General features: G+C 40.7%; 1 protein-coding gene and 1 pseudogene across 7 annotated transcripts in view; one reads left to right on the top strand and one right to left on the bottom strand.

Moving 5' to 3' along the window:
• The window catches only part of RAPGEF4 (Rap guanine nucleotide exchange factor 4), a 299,086-nt gene that overhangs the window by 108,468 nt on the left and 167,796 nt on the right, over positions 1-22,822 (top strand). The window lies entirely within an intron of this gene.
• On the bottom strand, positions 5,888-7,862 carry LOC130858120 (spartin-like; annotated as a pseudogene).

Below are 22,822 nucleotides of genomic sequence, written 5' to 3'. Positions count from 1 at the left end.
TGCCAAATATATTAGACCAACAGGAGTGCTGGACTAGGGAAAGCTGTGCTGAATAGTTGAGTTTTGGAGGTAATGGACCAGTTGAGAATCATTGCACAGCTGGGCCAGCAGCTGCACCCAGTGCTCTGTCAAGTTCGGCCTCCAATTTCCTTGAACTTGTCCTTGTTTGCCAAAATGTTGACCGTAGCAAGAACTTGCTTCAAAGGAGCCCGCCGCAAGTGAAAAAGACCTTTCCCAAGGAGTCTTTGTCGAGGTGTGTAGTCAACAGCAGCAGTGGTCAAATGAGGGATTGATTAGGCAATGGGAAGTTTGAATAATCATAAAAATAAAGACCAAAGACAAGAGTTGTAGAGTGAGGTAAGCGGGCAGGAGACCAGAGTACTTTAAAAGGCTGTGTTGGGTCATCACTGTCCTAACTAAAGGACATATGGAAAAATCCCATAATAATATCCAGCAATAATTATCTTGTCGTTAGGAAAAAATAAATAGGCCTGTGGTTGGAAGGCAGCCCAGTAATCGCCACGTCTTTTTTTCCTAACAGTGTATTGTCCTGATATTCTCTGGGACTGGGTCAGGAGGAAGTGCATTTTATATTAAGAAGTATCCTCTGACAAGTCAGAATGAGAGAGTAACAAGGCCTCTCCTTCCATTCTCTGGTCCTGGCTTGGGCAAGTATTTACTTAGCATGTGCTGTGTATCCAGCATGTACTAGGTACATGCTCTAACCAACTAGATTATAAACTCTTTGAGAGCAGACATTTGGATTTCTTCTTCTCTGGCGTAAATCCCACCTCTTGAAAGCCATTGCCCTTGATGCAGTAATAATTGCACATGTGTCTAATTCCTTGAATTTAAAGAGATTAAATATAAAATCTTTGTTATGCAAATACTTTATTTTCCTGTTATGACACAGGCAACTCTTCCCTCTTCAGATTTGCAGGCCAGTGACTGGAACACTTAGAAGTTAGATGATTTGGGACAGGATGCTTAAACGTAGCGAGGGTCAGCTTCCTCATCTGTGACATGAGGAAAGTGACATTTATCATGCAGGATTGTGAGAATTAAGAGTTGTGCCTAAATGCGGAGGAGGTGCTTTGCTGCCCTCACAGGATGTTATAAGCAGGATAATTGACCATATGGACTGAGTGTGTGGTGGGGCGTGGGTGTGGGGAGAGGTTGGGGCGGGGGCAGGGAAGCTGGCTAGGAGCGTGTAACAGAACCTTTAATGAGAATATGACCTGAGACAGGGTGGTGCCCGTGGGAACTCAGAGAAAAAGATGAATCTGAAATATGTTTTAAAGGGAAAATTGACAGAATGTGGCAGCTGATTATATTAAAGTAGAGTAAAGAAGAAGGAAGATTATAAAGAACAGTCACGGTGCTGAGGGAAAAGATTCTGGGTTTGTGACGATGGCAAGATATAACGTGTGTGTGTGTGTGTGTGTGTGTGTGTTCTGCAACACTCAAAAAGCTACAATAATACAGCCCTTCAGGGACTTAAAAACTAAGAAGACAGAAGAAGAGAGAAAATTGGAGTGCCTAGTTAACTTATGTAAAGGGAAAGAAAAAATCAATAATAAACCGATAATACAGGACTATTGCTGACAATAGAGTGAGAATTCAAAGGAATTGCTTAAAATGGCAAATCTATGTTTGGAGTTTTTCCCAGACAAGACCCACAATCATCAAATAATAAGGCTCTTCTGCAATCTTGGAACTTATTTAACTTTCCCTGAGTCAAAAAAAAAAAAAAAAAAAAAAAAAACAATGCCACTGAAGGGATGCAAATAGTGTCAGGGTTGCGAAGAGAAAGAGCACGAGGGATGGGAATTCTCAAAATAGCTTGGTTTTAAAGAGGAGGTGGGAGCCAGAAGATGGTGGTTTGACCTTTCAGAACTTAACCATTCGTTATGACTTGTCAGAAAGTTTGGCAACTGTTTTTCCTTAAATAACTTATTGTGATTTTTCAGGAAACTCAAGCAGGAATCGAAACTGTGCCAAACCCCTCACTGGCAAATAGGTTGTGATCCAAAAGCTCTTTTGCGAATCCTTTATCAGGACAACGTTGTAAACATCTTTGGGCTACTTTTCAAAAGTCTACCTAACTCATCCTACAGTAGAAATCATGTACATTTGCAATAAAAAATTAATAGCAAAAAGACTTATGTTAATAATTAAAATATAAGCAATCCCCTAAGAACGAAAATGTTTTGAATGCAAATACTTGGGGAAATGCAGGTTGATTACAAGATGGTATGGGCTGTGGCTATTTTTAAATCTGCATCCATTTTCTTTTTCTTTTTTTTTTTTAATTTAATTTATTTATTTATTATTTTTTTGGGGGTACACCAAGTTCAATCACCTGTTTTTATACACATATCCCCCTATTCCCTCCCTTCCTCGACTTCCCCCCCCCACCCTCCCTCAAGTCCCCCCCACCCTCCCCGTCCCAGTCCTCTAAGGCATCGTCCATCCTCGAGTTGAACTCCCTTTGTTATACAACAACTTCCCACTGGCTATCTATTTTACAGTTGGTAGTATATATATGTCTGTGCTACTCTCTCGCTTCGTCTCAGCTTCCCCTTCACCCCCCGCCCCCCCAAACCTCGAGTTCTCCAGTCCATTCTCTGCATCTGCGTCCTTGTTCTTGTCACTGAGTTCATCAGTACCATTTTTAGATTCTGTATATGTGAGTTAGCATACAATATTTGTCTTTCTCTTTCTGACTTACTTCACTCTGTATGACAGACTCTAGGTCTATCCACCTCATGACATATAGCTCCATCTCATCCCTTTTTATAGCTGAGTAATATTCCATTGTATATATATGCCACATCTTCTTTATCCATTCATTTGTTGATGGGCATTTAGGTTGCTTCCATGTCCTGGCTATTGTAATCTGCGTCCATTTTCACTTGACTGTAAGTGACTATGATTTCTTTAATTTTGAAATGTAAGGATTTCCTTGTCCTCATTTCAGGCATATCATGAATTTCCCCTTTAACAATATATGCTATGACCAGGGTTGTTTTCACAAATTGAAAAAGGAAAGGGAATGAGGGTGAAAGAAAATGGGGAGAGAAAGAAAGATACCTACGGTAGCTGGGGCAAAAGTTCAAAAACAGAGGAGGAACAGCAGGTTTGAAGAATGAAAGTGAGGGCTTCCTAGGTGGCGCAGTGGTTAAGAATCCACCTGCCAATGCAGGGGATACGGGTTTGATCCCTGCTCCAGGAAGATCTCACATGCCGCGGAGTGACTAAGCCCGTGTGCCACAGCTATTGAGGCTGTGCTTTAGAGCCAGTGAGCCTCAACTATTGAGCCCACGTGCCACAACTACTGAAGCCCACGCTCCTAGAGCCTGTGCTCCGCAACAAGAGAAGCCATGGCAATGAGGAGCCAGCACACCACAACGAAGAGTAGCCCCCACCCCTCACTGCAACTAGAGAAAGCCCGTGTGCAGCAACAAAGATCCAATACAGCCAATAAATAAATAAATACATTTATTAAGAAAAAAAAGAATGAAAGAGAAAGATATTGCACGAAGGGAAGTTAAGGGAGTTTTGAACATTGAGAAGAGGAATATGGCCAGTCCTCTGATACAGATTCCATATCTGCGGATACAGAGGGCCGACTCTATTATATCATTTTATATAAGGGATTTAAGCATCCTTGAATTTGGGTATCCACAAGAGGTTGGGGGTGTCCTGGAATCAATCCCCCATGGATACTGATGGATGTCTGTATGTAAGAACGTGCTTGCTGCTCTTGAGGAGTAAGAAATAAAGGAAAATATTGGGCCTAATAGCTTCCTAAATCAGCCACTAGGAGGTGCTTTAAGACTCAGAAGTTTCTTGAGTGGGTGATACTGCTCATGTGACTGGTAGACTGAGAAATCTAGGAATGTTTGGTCCCCTTGAGTTTTCCCCTTTTAGCCCCCTCTTCTCTCCACTTTCTTCCCTATTCAGTGTGGATACCATGGCCTATTATTTCAACCACCTTCTTACCAATATTTTCAGTTTTTCCTTTCATCCCGTTAATAAAGATCTGTTGAGCGATTCCTATATGTCAGGTATTATAGTATTAGATACTTAGAAATGAACCTTTCTGGTATTGGATAGTTAGACTCTTGACACCTACCAGGCTGGATACCAGCCCTTAATCCAGTCATATACTTTCTCCTGTTTCCAACCAGACTGCTAAGCACTGCCAGAGAAAATCATACCACTGTCCAGAGGGATGCTATGGTAAATTTTTGACCTCCAATCTCAATTGGACCCCTCAATATAGCTCAGTGGTTCTTAGGTTTTTCTGATACACTCCTGCCATTCTCTCCAACACTCCATTTGAAAACTTTTCTACTTTCTCCCAATCTTTGACCAAACCACCTCCCCCCGCTCACTTTCAGCAGACAGCCTCACCTCTTCACATGTAAGATCTCAATTTCCTGCCACCAAATCTATTACCTGCATAACCCGAGTAAAGCCAATTGCCTTGAGGACAGTTCAAAATAGTGAAAGTCAAAACTGACCCAGAAAGCCTTGGAAGACAATGAAAGTCTTTACTGAAAGGCTCTGCGGGAGCTAACCAAGACGAAAGAGGAGAACTAATCTCAGACACATAGCCAGATTTTCTCACAATTGTTTTTACACCTCTTCCCCCACCAAAGTCTGGCCCCTCATGGCAGCTGTCAATTTATTCTCTTCCTCTGTCCTCCTCCCCAGCCCCACACTAATTCACCTCATCCTCTTACTCCTGTCTGTCTTCTCTCATCCCTTCATAGGTAGAGCAGCTAGTCTCTCTTGGTGTCATTTTTCTCCCACCTCTCACTTCAGTCAGCAGAAGTCATAGAGAGTTTAGCAAACAAATTATCCTTTTTCTGAGTGAGAGGAGGAAGGCATTAGACGTGTGAATGATCCAGTAGAAATTAATTAAAATTGTCCATTTGTATTCATCCATCCTACCTTTCCTCGGGTTAGGATAGAAGAGGTTTCCCTCTTCTGATTCTTCCACCTGTGTACAATTTCCTCTGTTTCCTGTATCTTTGAGCTTTTCATGTCGAGGGGATCCTTCTCATCAGAGTGTACTGGGACTCCAGGCACTCCAATCTTGAAAAAAAAAATAGAACAAAACCTTCATCTTCCCCATATACTCTTTTAACTAGTCTCAACTTTTTCTCTCCATTTATAGCCAAACTTCTTAAAGGAATTGTCTACATGTGTTGGGTCCATTTCTTCCCTTTCTAAACACTCCTCAACCCACTGTGATTTATTTTTTATTTTTTAATTTTTTTATAGAACCTCATTTTATTTTTCATGATTAGTCTATTCCTTGTTTTGAAGAAGTCTTTTAAATGTTATACAAGAATTCTTTTCATTTAGGATTACAGTTTTTGTTTAGCTTATACACTGAAAATTCTGACAGGCAACTTAAAAAAAATCCATGATTAGTGCAAAAAGAGGAAACAATATTTGAAGTCATTCCTTCCCAGTACAAACAGAACTAAGGTCACTAGATGCCAACTTTTATGTAAATATATAATTTCCTACTTTGCTTTCTGAAAGATAGCAAGTACAAAAATAGTTTAACATGAAGTTTAATGAGGTTTATAGCACATCTATTATGTCTCATTTTAACTGCAAAAATATTTTAGCCACATTTAGAAAAAAATAAACTCACCCAGAATGAAACTATATTTCTAAAGGCCAGATGCAAGACTATTGGTTCCTTTCCTTAAAAGTAGAATACATGCCATAAAGCTTATGAAATAGTCGCTTTGTGGGAGAATACATTTTAAAAATCCTAGTTAACCTGTGGGGGATGCCACATTTGCCATTTAACAAAATTGCATCCGTCTGTAAGGCTTTGGTATTGGCAATTCGCAGCACTTCATTTATCTTTCTTCTTTGCTCCGTTCTTCTCCAGCACCTCTCCCTGCTGATCTTTCTCCCCTTTCGTGTTTACACCTGCTCCTCCTTGATTTTCGCCCTTAGAATTATGAACGATTTTATAGTCCTTCAGCAATGTGTGTCCTGTTTATTTTGCAGCTTTCTTCACCATTGCTTTGATACCAGTGTTGTCAATATTATACGCAGTTACACCAACATTGATGGCAGAATCTGCAGCATTGAGCGTAGCTCCCGACAGTTTGTACAGTCTCTGCTGAAACACTGTCAGCAATGTATTTAGCTGCACATTCCCATCCTTGCCAGACAGTTGACAATCCTTGAACGCTACTTGCTGCTACAACCATGGCACCATCCAGGGGAGAGAGACTTCCCATTTCTGTCTTTTTTAAGAGATTCTGGAACACGTTTGCTTCTGTGCGTCTTGACGTGAGGAGCTAATTCCTTCCCAACACAATTTGCTACGGTACAAACTCCGTCAACCAGGAACTGACTGACTTTCGCTGCTCCTCTGGTAGCTTGCTTTGCTATGTAGAGTCCCTTGGTCCCAGCTGGACTAACTTCCACTGGGTTTTCTCCTGGTTGAATCCGTTCTTGGAGTTTAGAAGCGCCTTTCTGGATGACTTTGCCAGTAAATTCAGCACCTTTGACCAAACTCCAACTCACCCAGCACCTGACAAAATGTTTTGAGCCACTTTCTCACTCCATTCAGGTAATTCCTTTGCTTTTTCTTCTGAAACTGGCTCATAGGGTACAGTGTGACTTAGATTAACTTCTTCACTTGAAGTACCTTTGGCCTTTTCCCCCCGTTTTTCCTTATGACGCACATCCTTACTGCCTGGGTCTGACTGTCTCACATCACTGCCACTGGCTTCCTTCAACTGGTCAGAGGGGCACCTTGATCTTCCAGGGATTTGGAATTCATTTCCTCCTTCTGCCCGGTCCCAGTTGGCCTGGAGCCGAAGGTCAGACGTTTGTCTTAATAGATCCTTGAAGAGTTCTCTGTCATCTTCTGGTAATTCAGAAGACAAGAGGACCCCCACAAAGCATCCTGATGCTTGTAACGTTGTCTCAGGAAACAGGTAGCCTCCTGCAGTGCATTTAAGAACTGGAGATCTATCAGGAACTGGAGGACACAACCAGTCACAAACCTGAAGAAACCCAGGACGGTTTAGAACTGTATCAAGAGAATTATCCAAGAACCTCACGTTTCAAAAGTACCCAGGATGTGAAGGTGCACTAACCTCCCCTGCAGGATTTACCAAAAAAAAATCTGTACTGCATTTGGTATCAAAATCAACTCATCTGCATCTAGCCCTAAGGTCTCAAGAGGGGGTGGCTGAGAATGATTCCTATAAAAGTTTTCCCCAGCGGGTGAGAACTCCGCAGGTTCTGTTCCGTAGGATACAGTGTAGTGACCCTCAGCAGCTTGAGGAGTGTAAGCAGGAGGTGCTTCTGACGGATGACTTTTTTAGAAGGTACAAAGTACCAGGTGTAGAAACGGATTCTGTACTTGTAGTTCAAGTGCTTCCATTTACTTCGTGGTGCTGAGGAAGTGAATTAAAGGTCTGAGGCTCTGGTGACTTTTCAGACATGTCTTTGGGTGGAAATTCTGGATATAACTTGGGCACCTCCTGAAGATCATCGCGTAGAGAAGTGGCAAGACCCTTCTCTAGAGTTTCCAACCTGGTACGTACATCCTGCAGTGTTTCTTTCATTTTCTGTTGCATCCGTCTAGCGAATTCCCACCCAGGACCGACGTGTTCGGGATCTGTTGATGAGATGCTGGTTCCTCTGAGCAAGTGTCCTGTTCCTTGCTTATAGTAGTTCTTTGCTTCCTCCTTCTGACCTAATTCATCTGTATTCAGTCCTTTATTAACAAATAAAAAGGCCTTCTTGTATGCTTCCTTGATGATCTTAATTTCAGCAGGTTCTCCATCTTGTGGCTCCTGTTCCATTTCTGTGCCTTCCAGACCTTGGGCACTTCGGCACAGCCCGAAGAGCTCCCCGCCTGTTGGCTGCAGCCCAGGGCCCACTTCCTCAGACGCCCCCACTGTGATTTAAATTCTACCCCAGTCATTTCATGGAAACCCCTCTAGCTAAAGCTCCACTGCCTACTTGTTCTGAATGTGAAGGAGATTCTCATTTCTTAATCTTTTACAGCATTTATCATTGGAGATCATCCTCTTCTTGAAACAGAGTTTTCCATTGACTTCTTTGTGCTCTCCTATTTATTTTTTTTAAATTTATTTTTAAATTGTTTTTATACATCTTTTTTTTAATATTTTAAAAAAATTTATTTATTGGCTGCGTTGGGTCTTCGTTGCTGTGCATGGATTTTGTCTAGTTGTGGCGAGCAGGGGCTACTTACTCCTCATTGCGGTGCGCGGCCTTCTCATTGCAGTGGCTTCTCTTGTGGAGCACAAGCTTTAGATGTGAGGGCTTCAGTAGCTGTGGCAGGCAGGCTCAGGAGTTGTGGCACATGGGCTTAGTTGCTCCATGACATATGGGATCTTCCCGGACCAGGGCTCGAACCCGTGTCCCCTGCATTGGCAGGTGGATCCTTAACCTCTGCACCACCAGGGAAGCCCCATAAATTGTTTTTATACATCTTATTGGAGTGTAACTGCTTTACAATGTTGTGTTACTGTCTGCTGTGTAACAAAGTGAATCAGCTATAGGTATGCATATGTCCCCATATCCCCTCCCTCTTGAGTCTCCCTCCCAGCCTCCCTATCCCACCCCTCTAGGTGGTCACTAAGCACGGAGCTGACCCCCTGTGCTCTGCAGCAGCTTCCCACTAGCCGTCTATTTTACATTTCATAGCACATATTGCTCTCCTGTTTCTTGATCTCTGTGGGCTTAGCTTTCTTTACATGCTATTAAAATATAGGTGATATTTGGGGTCAGTGTTCTTTGCTGACTTTGGGAGGAATAGGGAGGGGTTGCCATCAATTCATGAGCCTTCTATTAGTATTTGCATGCTATTGACTTCCACGGGTGGGTCACACTAGCCCCCAACACAGGAAGCAAGATAGAGATTTGTGCTGAAAGATCCCCTCCTCGATCAACTGGAATTTCACCCCAGAAGGGAGCAGTCAGGCGGTGGGCCTCTTTCCCTGAGCCACACCAATCATTTGCTGAGTTGCTCTTCTTTCCCAAAAAAACCTCCCTCAAACATCCTCCCCCCGCCCCCCACCGCAATCCTTTCTGTTGTATTGATCTCCTTTGGGGCTGAAACACTAACTCGGAAATCATACATTCTTCTCTACTCTATTGTTTATAGTATAAACCTCATAGAATTTGTCCTTCTAATTAAACGAAAGTTTTGGAACGCAAAAGCCTTTTCTGTCCCCAAAATGGTTAGTAAAACAAAAAATGCTTGGACTTTCTGTGCTTTGGATTTTTAAAGAATTTATTTAGACACTCAGTTGGTTTTTTGTTTCCCTCAGGTCTTCTTGTGTCCCTGGGGGAACATCTAATGACTCTGAGGCAAGGCAGGGAGGGAAGGGGGCAGAATGTCACAGGGGCAATGAGCTGTGAACTCTTTAATATTTTAACCTACACTGGAAAATAAAAGAGAAATGAGCTAGTTTTACTTGTGGTCTGAGGAATCATCCAAGAGAAGAGACTCTTGAACCTAAACACAAAGGTCCGAAAACATACCCCTTTGCTTTATCTACACAGATTCCTCATCACCCACATATACATGTATCGCTTTAAAACCAGAAATGATTGGAAGATTCTAATTTTTAAGCATTTTGTGAGTAAAATGGATTTATGGCTGAGGATATGGCTGTGTGTTGGGTCTTTATAATACATTGTGGTGAGAGAACTAAATCTATTAGCCTTTTCCAGTTTCATCTTGATTAAATAGGCACAGACTATTGTCCATCCCAGCCAATCTATAAAAGCAAAGGGGGTAACATGTAAGAAATTGTATTGAACCTTTGAGCTCTAGCTACATTTTGGAAAGGTTTCATGTGACATGGAAGAAGTCTGGTAGTTTGGGTCAGAAAAGTTTTTACACTTTTACTAAACATCTTTAAAGTCATTTTGGTTGAAGAATCTAGAATATATTTGAACTTCATGAGAAAAAGAAAGTGGAATATGTTTTGTAAATTCATATGGTGTCATACCCAAGTTAATCCAAATTTTAACTGTTCATCAATGACAGAGAAACTGGAGGGGGTGTGACATGCTTCAGCTGTTGGGCTCTTATCCTCCAGGTTTGCAATTGCATTGTGAACAGATTGGAAGCAAATGAACAGATTATTGGACCACCTAACAAAACAAGCATCCCAGTAATCAATTTCTGAAATAATAAAAGCATGAATTAAATGTTTTTGATCAATATTATTCACACATCTCATATCCTTAATGATAATACTTAACTGAAAGAAAGACCTTTGCTTCCAGGTTCATTTGCAATCTACAGAAATCTCTAAATTTCTTTTGACATCCCAGTGCTTCTGGAAAATACGAGCCCTGTATTTCATTTTGTGAAATTAGAGCAGACTGTATAATAACACGCTCTTACATAGCACAGACCGTCTCTACTTTTTCATTCTAACTTTTAATAAGAGAAAACGTAGGGAGTGCAGGCAGAGGGGAAGGAACCTTCGGGGGGGGAGGGGAGGAGTCATGTGTATAATTTTCTCCTGATAATTGAGCTCCTGCTTTCTTTAAAGGTGTGCTTCTTGCACAGAGGTCCAAACCATGAAGGCAGCTATTAGTTTGAAGCTGACCCTCCCTGTTAATTCAGAGGACAAAGTTTATAGTTCCAGTTTCGCCTTGACTAAGTGGGGTTCTATAGTTTTCCTGTTCTAAAAGGAGAATGTAGGAAGTGCTCTGAACTCTTAAAAACAAAACCAAAAAAACTAAATTCTAAAATTTAGTGGCGGTAAAAGTATGAGTGTCTATTGAGCCACATTTGGAGCCCTACAGGAAGAAAGGTCTTCCCAAAATACCAGTGCCAGGGCAAGTCCATCTGCAGCCGAGTGGTGTGCTGAGCTACAAAGACAGGCAACTCATCTCCACCACTTATTGTTTCCAGCAAAATTTAGCAAGGTTGCAAAAAGAGTCCTGTGGTCTTCAGACCACCCTGTGGATGGCAGTTCTTCCAGAGACTTGAGCAACGCTCTAATCATTCACGTGTGTCATTTATCTTTAGACCTACCTGTGATCCTCCACAGGAGTTTCTGATATTTGTTCAGAAACTGGAGGGTAGCTGTCTGGAGACGCATTTTGCCAAATCCACACAACAGTTGAGAGCTGGTCCTAAGTTTGAGTAAGAGACAGGTCACATTATCTTGGCCCCGGTTAACCACAGTTCATTGCATAAAACTAAGATCTTTAATTTTGTCATTTTTGAGCATAACAAGCACAGCATTCCCCAGCTAATTAGTATCAGCCAACTAACTTCTTTCAGGTGTGAGGAGAAGTTAGAGAATCTTTGTTCTTTGAGATGTTCTTCAGTCTTGGAGGGACTGGCCTCAGTTACCCTGTGTCCCTGTAAGTTATTCATTTGCTTGTTTCCATTCATCCATTAACTCCTACTGTTTGCCAGGCATTATTCTAGGCACAGCTTTAGAGCAGTGAGTAAGACAGATTTATGATGATGGTAAAGTGTTCATCCAAAGAAACTTCTTTAAAAGGTACTTTTATAAATGCTGGAGCCCAATATCATCACTTTATATTGTCCATAGCTTTTGTGGACAAGGAAATTTTTCTTCATCTGAGTCATGTACCGTAGAGGGAACAGGAGTTTTGGGGTCCTTTGTTTATAAAATCCCAGAAATGCTGCTTCAACTTGAGACTACACAAGGACATTTACATGACACAACCTAGGTCTCATTCTTGTTTCTCCTTTTTTAATGTGAACAACAGTGAAAGAGCATTGAATAGCCTACGTGGAGAAGAGCTTCTCTCCAGAGAATGTTTTCTTTTAAAAGCTGAGCTATCTGCTTTTGACCCAACTGAGTATCGTGACTCCTGAGTTTTTGCACTTTAGAAAGACTTGACTTCCTGCTAAAGTGTTTGCCAAAAGATGAACAGTAACACAAGGAAAGACCCCTAATCAAGGGTCTGGCATCTTGTAGGTGCTTAATTGTTTGTAGTTTAGAATCTGAAGCCAACTAGAATCTTAATCAGAAAACAAAGGTTAAATTAAAAAGCAAAACTGGCTTTCCTCCACTCTAAGAAAGCCTCTAGTACGATTCATTTCCTTTTCAGTTAAGTATGAATTCTAATCCTTACCTCATGATGTTTCTAGAGGCCTAAATAAGATAACGTGGGAAAGTTCTTCATAAACAGTCAAGTTCTATTCATGTAGAAACTTTATCATGGAAAAGAAAACAAGCCTTGATAAATTCTTCTGTATTGTGTTCCTGTTGAAAAACAATGAGTTTAAAAATAAATAAGTAAGCACATATAGGCACTATTTTGAATCCCCAAAATGGAAATATTGAAAATGTTTTGTTAAAAGTTCTTTCCCTGTGGGTAATTTTTATACTTGTATATTTTCATGTCAAACTTTTTTTTTTTTTTTTTTTTTTGGCACATGGGCTTAATTGCTCCGCGGCATGTGGGATCTTTCTGGAGCTGGGATTGAACCCGTGACCTCTGCATTGGCAGGCGGATTCTTAACCACTGCGCCACCTGGGAAGCCCTATACTTGTATATTTTGAGGAAAATAGTAGAAAGCAAAGGAAGTCCAAAATCTTGAACAGACTTCATGTTAGATTTTGTGTTGCAAATCATGGAAAACTGGTTTCTAATATTTAGATACCTTCAGCCATGTTGCACTGGGTGGAATATGGGGCTAGAGAGTGTATTCAAAACAATTTGCCTCAGTCCTCAGGTTGTTGGCCCGATCTCGAAGCTGTTTGGCCTCTCCCTGTATTTTGGTGATTTTTATTAAGTTAAACCATACAAAATGGCTGATGTTCAACCATTTCTGACCTCCAAACATGGTCATTTCATATGTTCCATCTAATATAATTTGACTTCTGTTTTTGAATGGGCGTTCCCCTGTGTATCTGCTCAGCGTGCCGTAGGCATCTGGAGGGCAGGAATGGTATCTGATTCCTAAATTGAAGTCTGGAATTCTGAGCTCAGACAGTGTCAAGTGTTTAATGCGTAAGTAAACTGTCTTCCCGTGTGAGCTGCCCATGCTATCACCCTTCATGGAGACGATGCAGAGGAGATCATAGGTGCTTCGTAGTTGGGGCTCCCCTAAGGGCGAACTCTTCACTGCAGGTGCGTGTTCAGCCCAGACTAGGGGCAGGCGTGGCACCTCTGGAGCCCTGGGAGTGCTGCACGACCCTCGGGTCACCTCCTCTCTCCTCAGCCCCACTCCCTTCCCAGTGGCCTCACTTCCTTCTGCTGTTGTCACCACTGTGCAATTACTGATGCTTTTGCCTGCAGCTTACCCAATTAGAGGGATTTAGGGTATCCCACTGCACTGCTTTTTAAGCTTTTTTATTATCATATCCCACAATATGGTAACCCATCGTAGAAACACAGTTCACATCATGATCCTGTACACTATACTCTATTACATATTATATATCTATCCACGTAGATACATCTATATCATATACATATATTGCCAGACCAACTCCCAGTTTTGAGACGCTCTCGGTCATGCCTTTTTTGAAATGAGGGTCCAGTTAAACTTGTGGAGACTTTTATGCCTCATGGGAGAGGGGAGGAAAATGCCAGCTCAACCTTTAAGCTTTTTATCCCTCTTAAGCAGCTGTGTGGCCTGTATCGGTTTATGTCAGGATTTGTTTTCTTATTCCTGTTTTGGAGAGGCCACAACATTGCACATGAGCCCCAAGATGGGGCTGTGGCTTCGATAACAAAGTTCTGAAACCCGAATAATTAATTCGAGGTGGTAACGGCTCATTTCAGTTGCTGTGGAATGTTTTAGAATAAGCACGAATATCCCCAGCAATCTGCTGCTGTACGCATGGATAGAACCGGGTGAGGTTATTTCTCTTTATGCCTGTTTCTTATTCCTAGAATGACTTTATGGTTTTATCCTGTCTATAAGTTGAGATGTAAGTTTATCAAAAATCCTATGGAAAGCCGTCTAACTGAGTGTAGCCGAGAGACTGGGCGAGTGGAATCAGCAGCTTGGGGATATTTAGGTTTTGATCAAAACTTTGGAAATGTTTTGAAATGAGCTATAGCACCTTTAAATCAATTGGGTGTAAAACTTGTATATTATTCAAATTAAGAAAAATTCTATGCGAATTAAGAAAACTATATACCACTTGCTGCCTTAAGATTCAGATAACCTACTTAAATGGGGCTTTGCTAGTGGCTCACTGCTTTTAATTCACAGAGAATCACATATATTTTCTAGGGGGAAAAAGAGACAGTTACTTCTCTCTGTAAGGTTCCACCATGATCAAACCAGGCTGTATCATACCTGAAACGCTGCTAATCAGGAAGGAACGAGAGGCAGGAATAAGACGTTCTTACTTGGGTGACTTCAGAATGGACTCAGAATGTGGCTCAAAAGAGAAACTTGTGAATTCGCCTGCCTTCCATTTCCCCTGATTTTTGAGGTGTCAAGGCTCTCAGCAGAGTGTTTTGATGGGTATTGGCCTGCTGTCTGCCTGCGAGAGAGCTGACTCAAATGAAATGTGGCAATCATAGGAAATTTCAAGAACTTGGAGAAATGCCTCACAGAGTCCAGGGTTAGGTGGAGTGTAGTGGAGGGCAGGGCAAAAAAATCTAGGTGATTTATCTCAGCTTCTGACCTGTTTTATACTCTTCTGTCAATCATTTAATCCCTCTGTGCCTTGGGTTTCAATTGTAAAATGACAGTAAGGTCCCCATTTCCAAGGCCTCACAAAAATGGATATTATACATTTTGACAAAAGGAGACTAAATGCTTTTGCACTGAAGGCAAGTCTAAAAAGGGAAGTTACAACAAAATTTTGAAATGACCATCTAAGGCAAATATGTTTTAAAACTAGGATAAGTCCTTTGGATCCAGAAAACATTGAGAAGTTTCTGTATTCCAGACGCTTTCTAATTTTCTCTTACATGGTTGTTTAATCCTCCCAATAGTGCTGGGTGGCAGTTGGTTATTGTCTTTTTTGAGATATTTATAAGTGAAGAAACTGAGGCTTGGAGAAGTTAATCAACTTGTTCTGAGTCACACAGCAGCAAAGTAGCAGAGCCCAGGTTCAAGTTTTCTGATGTTGGGTCTCGCATTCTTCTCATGTACATCCCCTGTCTTTGATGTGGTATTAAAAACTAATAGAACTTCTCTAAGATAAATCCCATTTCTGAGAAAACTAAATAATTGAGTATTTAGTTTCTAAACTATATCTGTTTCCAAATTTGCTTCCTTTTCTACTGAAGTCAACTATTCTTTAAAGTATAGATTATCATATTGTTTTAACCTTTTTGTTTCTATCAAATGCATCTGTTAGTTGTCAGTGGTTTTTGCTGGTATTTTGGCATCTGTTGACAAAACTCTTCAGGAGCTTATATGTATAATACTATCATTCTTTTAAAAAATATATGACCACCTGACTTCTCGTGTGTATTCTTAGCATTTCTATGCCTATTTTAATAATTTACAACTTTTAAGTTAAGGAATTTTTCAAGCCAACTAGATAGTCCTTAGTTGCCAAGCCCTGGTTGTATATACTTATGATATTTCATTTAGTATTTAAAGGGGGTTCTTTTGCCATCATACTGTCCTACAGAAGCACACATAAGTTATTGTTTCACTGAACACGCCGTCCCTTTGCCGTTAGATGATGTTTTTGAAAAATTGTCTAAGAGCGAGAAAAGCTGCGCATATTCTTGCTTTTCCTTCCAGCTTCACAAGCAGCAGTGGTGTTGCAAGTCCATATCACCCAGACTCTCTTTGTCTATCAGCAGTTCAGACTGACTAGAGCACATTTATTGAATGCTCACTACTTGGGTGCATTAGTCAAATGCAGTTGATTGTTGTAATAGACCACCAGCTCAGGTGAAGTAATCGGGCTCTTTAATTGAAGATCCTACTTCAGAGGACAGAGTGTAAACCATTGACTACGAAGCCCAATAATTTTTTCCCAGTGACTGCAACGTGTCTATGATTGCATCCTGAGTACGGCCAGACAAGAGAGAGATGGCTGATGTTCACCAACAGGCATCAGGAGATTCGCAAGAACCCTTTATGAGAGTCATCCTATTTTTCATCTTGTCTTGAAATAGTCTCATGTTTTCTACTAAAACGTTGATTCAGAGGGATGTTGCTATGTATGTGCATACAAGTACACTTAAGATTATAAGTAAAATATAAGAGAATTTATTAGGGAATACTTTGGAAGCCAGGGCATCTCAACTGTGATCCATTTGTTACAACCTTGGCATCGTTTTGAGACTGTACTTTGTAGGAACTATCAGAGCAGCTCCAAGTCTTTCCTCCTTGGCCCTTCAGCTGCTACCGTCTCTTTCCTAATCCAACAATACCATATAATCATGTAGCACAGATTAAACATATGTATAGATGCAATGATTTAGATAAAGATATCCTTATTGTTGCCACTGAGTTTAAAGGAGAGTTTAAAGTTCAGCCCAAGACCTGGACTACGAGCTGCTCCCTGCCCCAGCCATGCCTTCCTCTTCCAGGCTTCTTTGTTCACCTTGCTGGGCTGTGACATCAACCAGACACAACACCTTTACCTACCCAGGACTGATCTCTCAGACAAAAGACCTCTCCCTCTGCTGTTGCTGCCTGCACCCTGGGAAACACCCAGCCAAGCGCTGGTCTGAAGCCTTGTCTTCATTACTGCTTTTCAGCCCTGGAGAACATTAGCTATAAGCGACCTTCCACTTTGGGAGAGCAGTGAATCTTCAAACTGTTGCAAAGATGGTGCTATGTGATTCCAAACATACTAAAAGTCTGCGATATGAATAGATCCTTGTTAGTTATTGTTCTCTTGATCTAAGATGATTCCTAAGAATAGAGGCAAATAGACTTGAAGAAACTTTGTCTGTGACCCCTCCGTGACTCAGCCAGCATTACTAATTTGCTGTGGGAGTTAGGCTTTGTATCTGTTAGAACAAATTACTGAAGCTGGTGTTCTTTGCATTAGAATCTGCACTTCCAGTGAATTAATTATGCACCCACCTCGTGTGCAAAACAAACCGTAAGGTTAGGGAGGTGGCACACAGCTAGAGATAGGGAAGGGACAGTGTGGTCGTTGTGCCTCCATCATTTTTGCCTGGGTCCTTTTTGCCCAACCTCTCTGTTTATCGACAAGGTTTCCTCCGCAAGTCATTTTCTTTTTCCTGGTCTCTCTTGCAAAGGGATGATGAATGGTTGCTGACAGTCCATTCACATGCTCACCTGTTCCCTTACCTCAAGGCATTCTGATGTCCACATGAGGTTGTATCCAGAAGGATTCTGTGTGTGCTGACTGTGGGAAACCTATTTCTAGTCTGTTCATTTCTAGGAAGGACTAAAATTATAGCTGGGGCCCATGGTAACTTTCCAGATTGCAGTTTGATTGTTTCTGTGGTTGACATTCAACTTTGCATCATCTAGATGAGAAAGCTTACACGTTATATTCCCCTCTAAGATAAAGAGATCAAGTGTCTTATTAATCAACAAGGAAAGACCACTAGCTAGAAAAATGGGCAAACAATATATACAGGCAATTCACAAAAGAAGAAATATAAATGGCCAATAAATATGTAAATATCACTAGTAGTCAGGAAAACATAAAACAATTCGACATGCTTTCGTTACGAATCAGATTGGCAAGAAATGGAAATAATTGATAAATATCCAGTTTTGAGGAGGTTGTGGGGAAACAGGTATTCTCATGCTCTGTTGTTAGGGGTGTAGATATGAATGAAATTTGCAGCTGGCTTGGCAGTATCTATAAAAATTTAAAATAACACCATTTGGGGCAACTGTTTTCACATCTAGATATTTTTTCTCCAAAATACTTGTACATGATGGATATTCAGCCATAAAAAAATGAAATTTTACCATTTGCAACAACATGGATGGACTTGGAGGATTATGATTAGTGAAATGAGTCAAAGACAAATACTTTATGTTTTCACTTATATGTGGAATCTAAAAAAATAAAAGATGAATGAGGGTCACAAAATAGAAACAGACCCACAGATACAGAGAACAAACCAGTGGTTACCAGTGAGGAGAGAGGTGGGGTGAGATAGGGGTAGGGGATAAAGAGGTACAAGCTACTAGGTATAAAATAAGATACAAGGATGTAATGTACAGCACAGGGAATACAGCCACTATTTTACAATAACTTTATGTGGAGTATAATCCATTAAAACACTGAATCACTATGTTGTAAACATGAAACTGGAATAATATTGTAGGTCAACTATGTTTCAGTAAAAGAAAAAAAAAGAAAAATTACACATGTTCACAAAAATATTTGAGTCTTCAGTATTGTTTATAATAGCACATCATTGGGAAAGCCCTAAATGTCCATCAGTAGCGGACTGGTTAAAGAAGTTAAAATTCATCCATAACTTGAGATACTGTGGAGCTGTTTCAGAAGCTAAAGGAGATCTGTATATAGTGATATGAAAGGATCTCCAGGCCATATTGTTAATCCAAAGGACAATACATATTAATGTGATTCCTTTTACTTTAAAAATGAACCTAAAGCCGTAGATCTGTATAGATACTTAGATATGTAAGTAAGTGCACAAAGTTCTGGAATAACATATACTGAACTATTAACAGTGGAGCTGGCAGAGAGGTTGGGGTAAGAAGGTAAAGTAGGACTATCACTTTTCACTCTGCATACTTATTTGATTTTTTTTTATAATGAGAATGCATTATTGGTATAATTCAGCAAACATATAAAAATAGGAAGGTTGCAACTAAGTTTTCTGGGAAAAGCACACTGAATTGCTTCCCAAAGAGACTGTTCAGGAAACCAAAGGTGGGTGTAATGGAAGTTTTTCCTTTTTTATTTTGGTAGTGGTTGGTCTATTTATATAATGAAACAGGAGAGAGGTTTTTTCCCATATACTTTTTGGGAAACATACCTGCATAGCCTGCAGATGAGGCAGGCACTATACACAGCTGGTCAAGGCAGCTACTTACTGGAAAATTGAAGAGACTGGGCGAATCTCATATCCCCTTGCTGACCAGAACCAGAGACTCCATCATTAAAGATGGGTAGGATGACTTGGGAGATTGGGATTGCCATATATACATTACTAATAAGAAAAAAAATATCAAATTGTACACTTTAAATATATGGTTTATTGTATGTCAGTTATATCTCAATAAAAGTTCTTAAGTAAAGAAATAAATAAGGGGAAAAAAAAAAGGTGGGTAACGTAAGGGTTACTCATGTCTTACTGTCCACCTCCCTCCCTGCTGCCCTCAGAGCTTTGGTGGACTTAGGGCTCAGGGAAGCTTAGGGAGTCTCAGGGGTCAAGGCTATTATTAGTTTCATTAGAGCTCACACTCTATAAAAAGCACTGCTCTAGGCTGCTAACCACTAGGCACAACATTGCCTCTTCCTTGACACCAGGGTTTCCTTCTGTAAGTGCATGTTGTGCAGTAACTCACTGTGTATACATCCATCTCCCTCCTCCCCCATTAGCTTCTTCAGTACAGGAGTTGTGTTCTGTTCATCTCTGTGTCCCCAGCACCCTGTACAGTGTCTGACACGCAGTTGATGCCCAAGAAATGATTGTGAAATGAATGATGGAAAGTCTGAATTCCAAATGACTGATTTATAAATGAATTTTGGAAAAATGAGGTTTGCCTGTGGTTGGCTATACGAGGCCCAGAAACACAGCAGTTAAAAGCTGGTACAGTGGAATCTCAGCCACGTGCCCTGTTGGCGCCATGTTTTGGCTTTGGAGTGAACAGCCTGTGTTCAAATCCTGGCATCTCCACTCACTAGCTGGCAACTCGGGCAAGTTCCTTAACCTCCCTGGGCCTCTGTGTTCTTGTCTGTAAAATCAAGATACAAAAATCACCTACCCTGAACTCTAGTTGATAGGAGTCAGTGAGGCAGTTAATGCAGAACTTTAACAGTAGGGTCTGGCACACAGACAAATTCATTCATTGTTCATCCACAGCAATTGTTATTGTCCAGAACCTTTAAGACGTGGGTCATTCTAGTTGGTCAAGTTTTCCGAATACCCTTCTAAACACCCAAGTGTTTCTTATTTAACCAATTTTGAAATGTATCTTTTAAAAATGGATCCTATTTCCTGAAAAAAATGTGATGAGCATCTTGACGTTTACCTCGGGGGCATTATCCTTGGCAGGCATTATTGTCCTGTGCACAACACACCAGTACTGGCCGGGCTGTGGAGGTGTGTGTGGTTTCATACCTCCCAGCTGCTCTGCTTTTTGAGTTCCTCTGGCTGACCTTCCTACGTGGTCAGCTGTCAATTCTTACTAATCTCAACGACCTGCTTTTAGTCCCTTCTCTCACCTTTATCATTTTCTTTTCTAATATGGTGTGCTCTTGGGAATCAGACAGCCAAGTGTGTTTTAATTGTGTGTGCATAAGAGTGACTTGATGAGGCTTATTGAGCTCTTGAATGACTAAATCGAGTGATTTTTGCAATTGCTGTATTGGTTATCTCCTATTTGACATCAATAGTCAATAGATTTAAGACAGATTAAGTCCTTACCATCCACAAAAATGTTTTATTCTACATGTTAGTCTACAGTTTTGGCTGGAATTTAACATCATACCTTTGAACTGGGCTAGAGCTTTTGGCATTTCCACCAAACAGAAGGAAGCAGCCTGTGCTACTGGGTTCAAGTCCTGGATCAGCTACTCAGTTTCCTCTTTTCTGATAAGGAGCGTAAGACTGGCTGTCAATTGTCAGTAGGGTTTAAATGAGATAGTATATGTTACTGTAAGTGAAAGGGCTTTGTTATTATAAAGGGCTGAAATTTTATTATTAGCATGACTATTACTCCAACACATTTGCAGATTTTTTTTTTAATTATACTCCCATGGATCTGGATTGAGAGAATCGTGCATGCCTTATGAGAGAAATTCATCAGTGGCCTTTAAATGAAGTACCTTCATTTAAAATATTTTATTTAAAAAAATAAATATTTTATAAAAACCTTGTGAAGCTGCTAAGGGAAGATGGAGAGAGGTGGAACGGGTAGTGAAAAATGCCACCCTGTGGTGTTCAATGAGCTGAGAAGAGGGGGAGAAATCCCTTTTCCTAGTAGATTTTGCTAATAAGCTCTTTGGTACATACAGACGGGAAAGCGTTAAAAACACATATGTGGTGTGTTCATGGGCTTTAATAAGGGGCTGTTGATAATTAAGTAGATCTAGTATTTTTCTTCTAAATGTATATTAAATTTCTCAAATTAAATTTATTACATTGATTTCTGCCCTGGTGTGCACAGTGTGAAATGCTTAGAGAATATTTAGCTAATGTTTTTTCCTTGATTTCAAATTTGTTTTAGCTGACACTTTTTTCCCCTCTCCCTCACTCCCCTCCCCACTTCACTTCTTAACCTCTTTAAACCTCTATGGGTATCCACCTGAAATGAATTTCTCTTTGCAGTCCTGTGTCCTCTGGGGCTACCTAAACCCATGGATGCCTTGACTATGGACCCAGTTTTGCCCTCTATTTGGTTAATGGGCCTCACTCAGGGCCTCTTTAACTCTGCTATTTAATGGAGTGCAGGAACCTTGGAGCGATGTCTAAGCTAAAGTTCATGTATCTGAAAGACAAGGAGGTTTAATTTCAACCACAAGGAAATTCAAAAATGCACTATGAGAAGTCGCCAGAGGAGGAGAAAGTGGGAGGCCACGTGATATGAGGGAAGAATCTAGAATCTCAAGGTCTGTGCTTATATCTTAGTCCTGTGATTTATAACTGTGTGAGTCACTTAGCAATGTGCAGGTCCCTTCCTCTCTGAGACACGTTTCTTTGTGAACGAAAATAAAGATATCTGTACTGTAAGGTTGAGTAAAATTTAAATGAGATAACATATGAAAGTGCTTTACAGATTATAAGGTACTAGCAAACGTTAACATCATCAGCACCTCCAGCATCACCATCATTGTCATGGTAACTGTTGATAGGAAGGCGTTTGCTAGATCCAAGAATTCTGAAGTGCTGCCTACTTGGAGCATCAGGCTGCTTTCCTGCTTTTAGTTGCTATGTGTCGAATTGTTGTACGCACTCATGTTATCTCCTTAAACCTTGAATTGGGTAACTTCTGATTGTCACTGATGTGGAAGGTGATAATCAGAGTTTGGAGTTTGGAGCAGGGCAGCAGATGACCAAAGCACATGGTGAGCCTAGGATGAGGCCAGTTTTAAAGCAGCGTGTTAAATATATGGATATAGCACATGTTATATGTATAAAAAAGAAGCTAACTGAACCTTGAAGATATACCACCTCTGCCAAGAGGCCCAAAACATTCATATCAGAGATGGATGAAGACATTAAAGGAAAGATCAGCTCATTGGTCAAACATATAATAGAAGGAAAATAGGGCCAGACATTAAGAAAAAGTCTGCCAGGTAAATACCTGGTGAAACCCAGAAGATGTTTGAACTCTCCTTCAGAAAAGGTGGGGTTGATTGGAAGCCTGTTCCCCTTAGCAATGTCTGAGTCAACTCAAGCTTGATTCTCGGGATTGCGGAAAACCCAACCCAGATCTAACTTCAGGTAGTGTGACATGAGATGCAAAATATGGTGTGGGAGAAGGCAAAAGGGTCGAGTCCTTCCTTAACTTGTATTTAGGTTAGTGAAAAAGAACAAACCGTATAAGAGTCATTTTTGAGTAAAGAAGGGGAATGATATATATACTCCATAAAATAATTGGACTTGTGGAGTTGGGACAGCAGCTGTGGTACCAGACCAATTTTTGTTCTCATCGATTAGGCTTCTTCTA

The sequence above is a fragment of the Hippopotamus amphibius genome, chromosome 8 (assembly GCF_030028045.1).
Source record: "Hippopotamus amphibius kiboko isolate mHipAmp2 chromosome 8, mHipAmp2.hap2, whole genome shotgun sequence".
Classification (NCBI taxonomy): domain Eukaryota; kingdom Metazoa; phylum Chordata; class Mammalia; order Artiodactyla; family Hippopotamidae; genus Hippopotamus; species Hippopotamus amphibius.
This window is presented reverse-complemented; position numbering and strand designations above follow the sequence as displayed.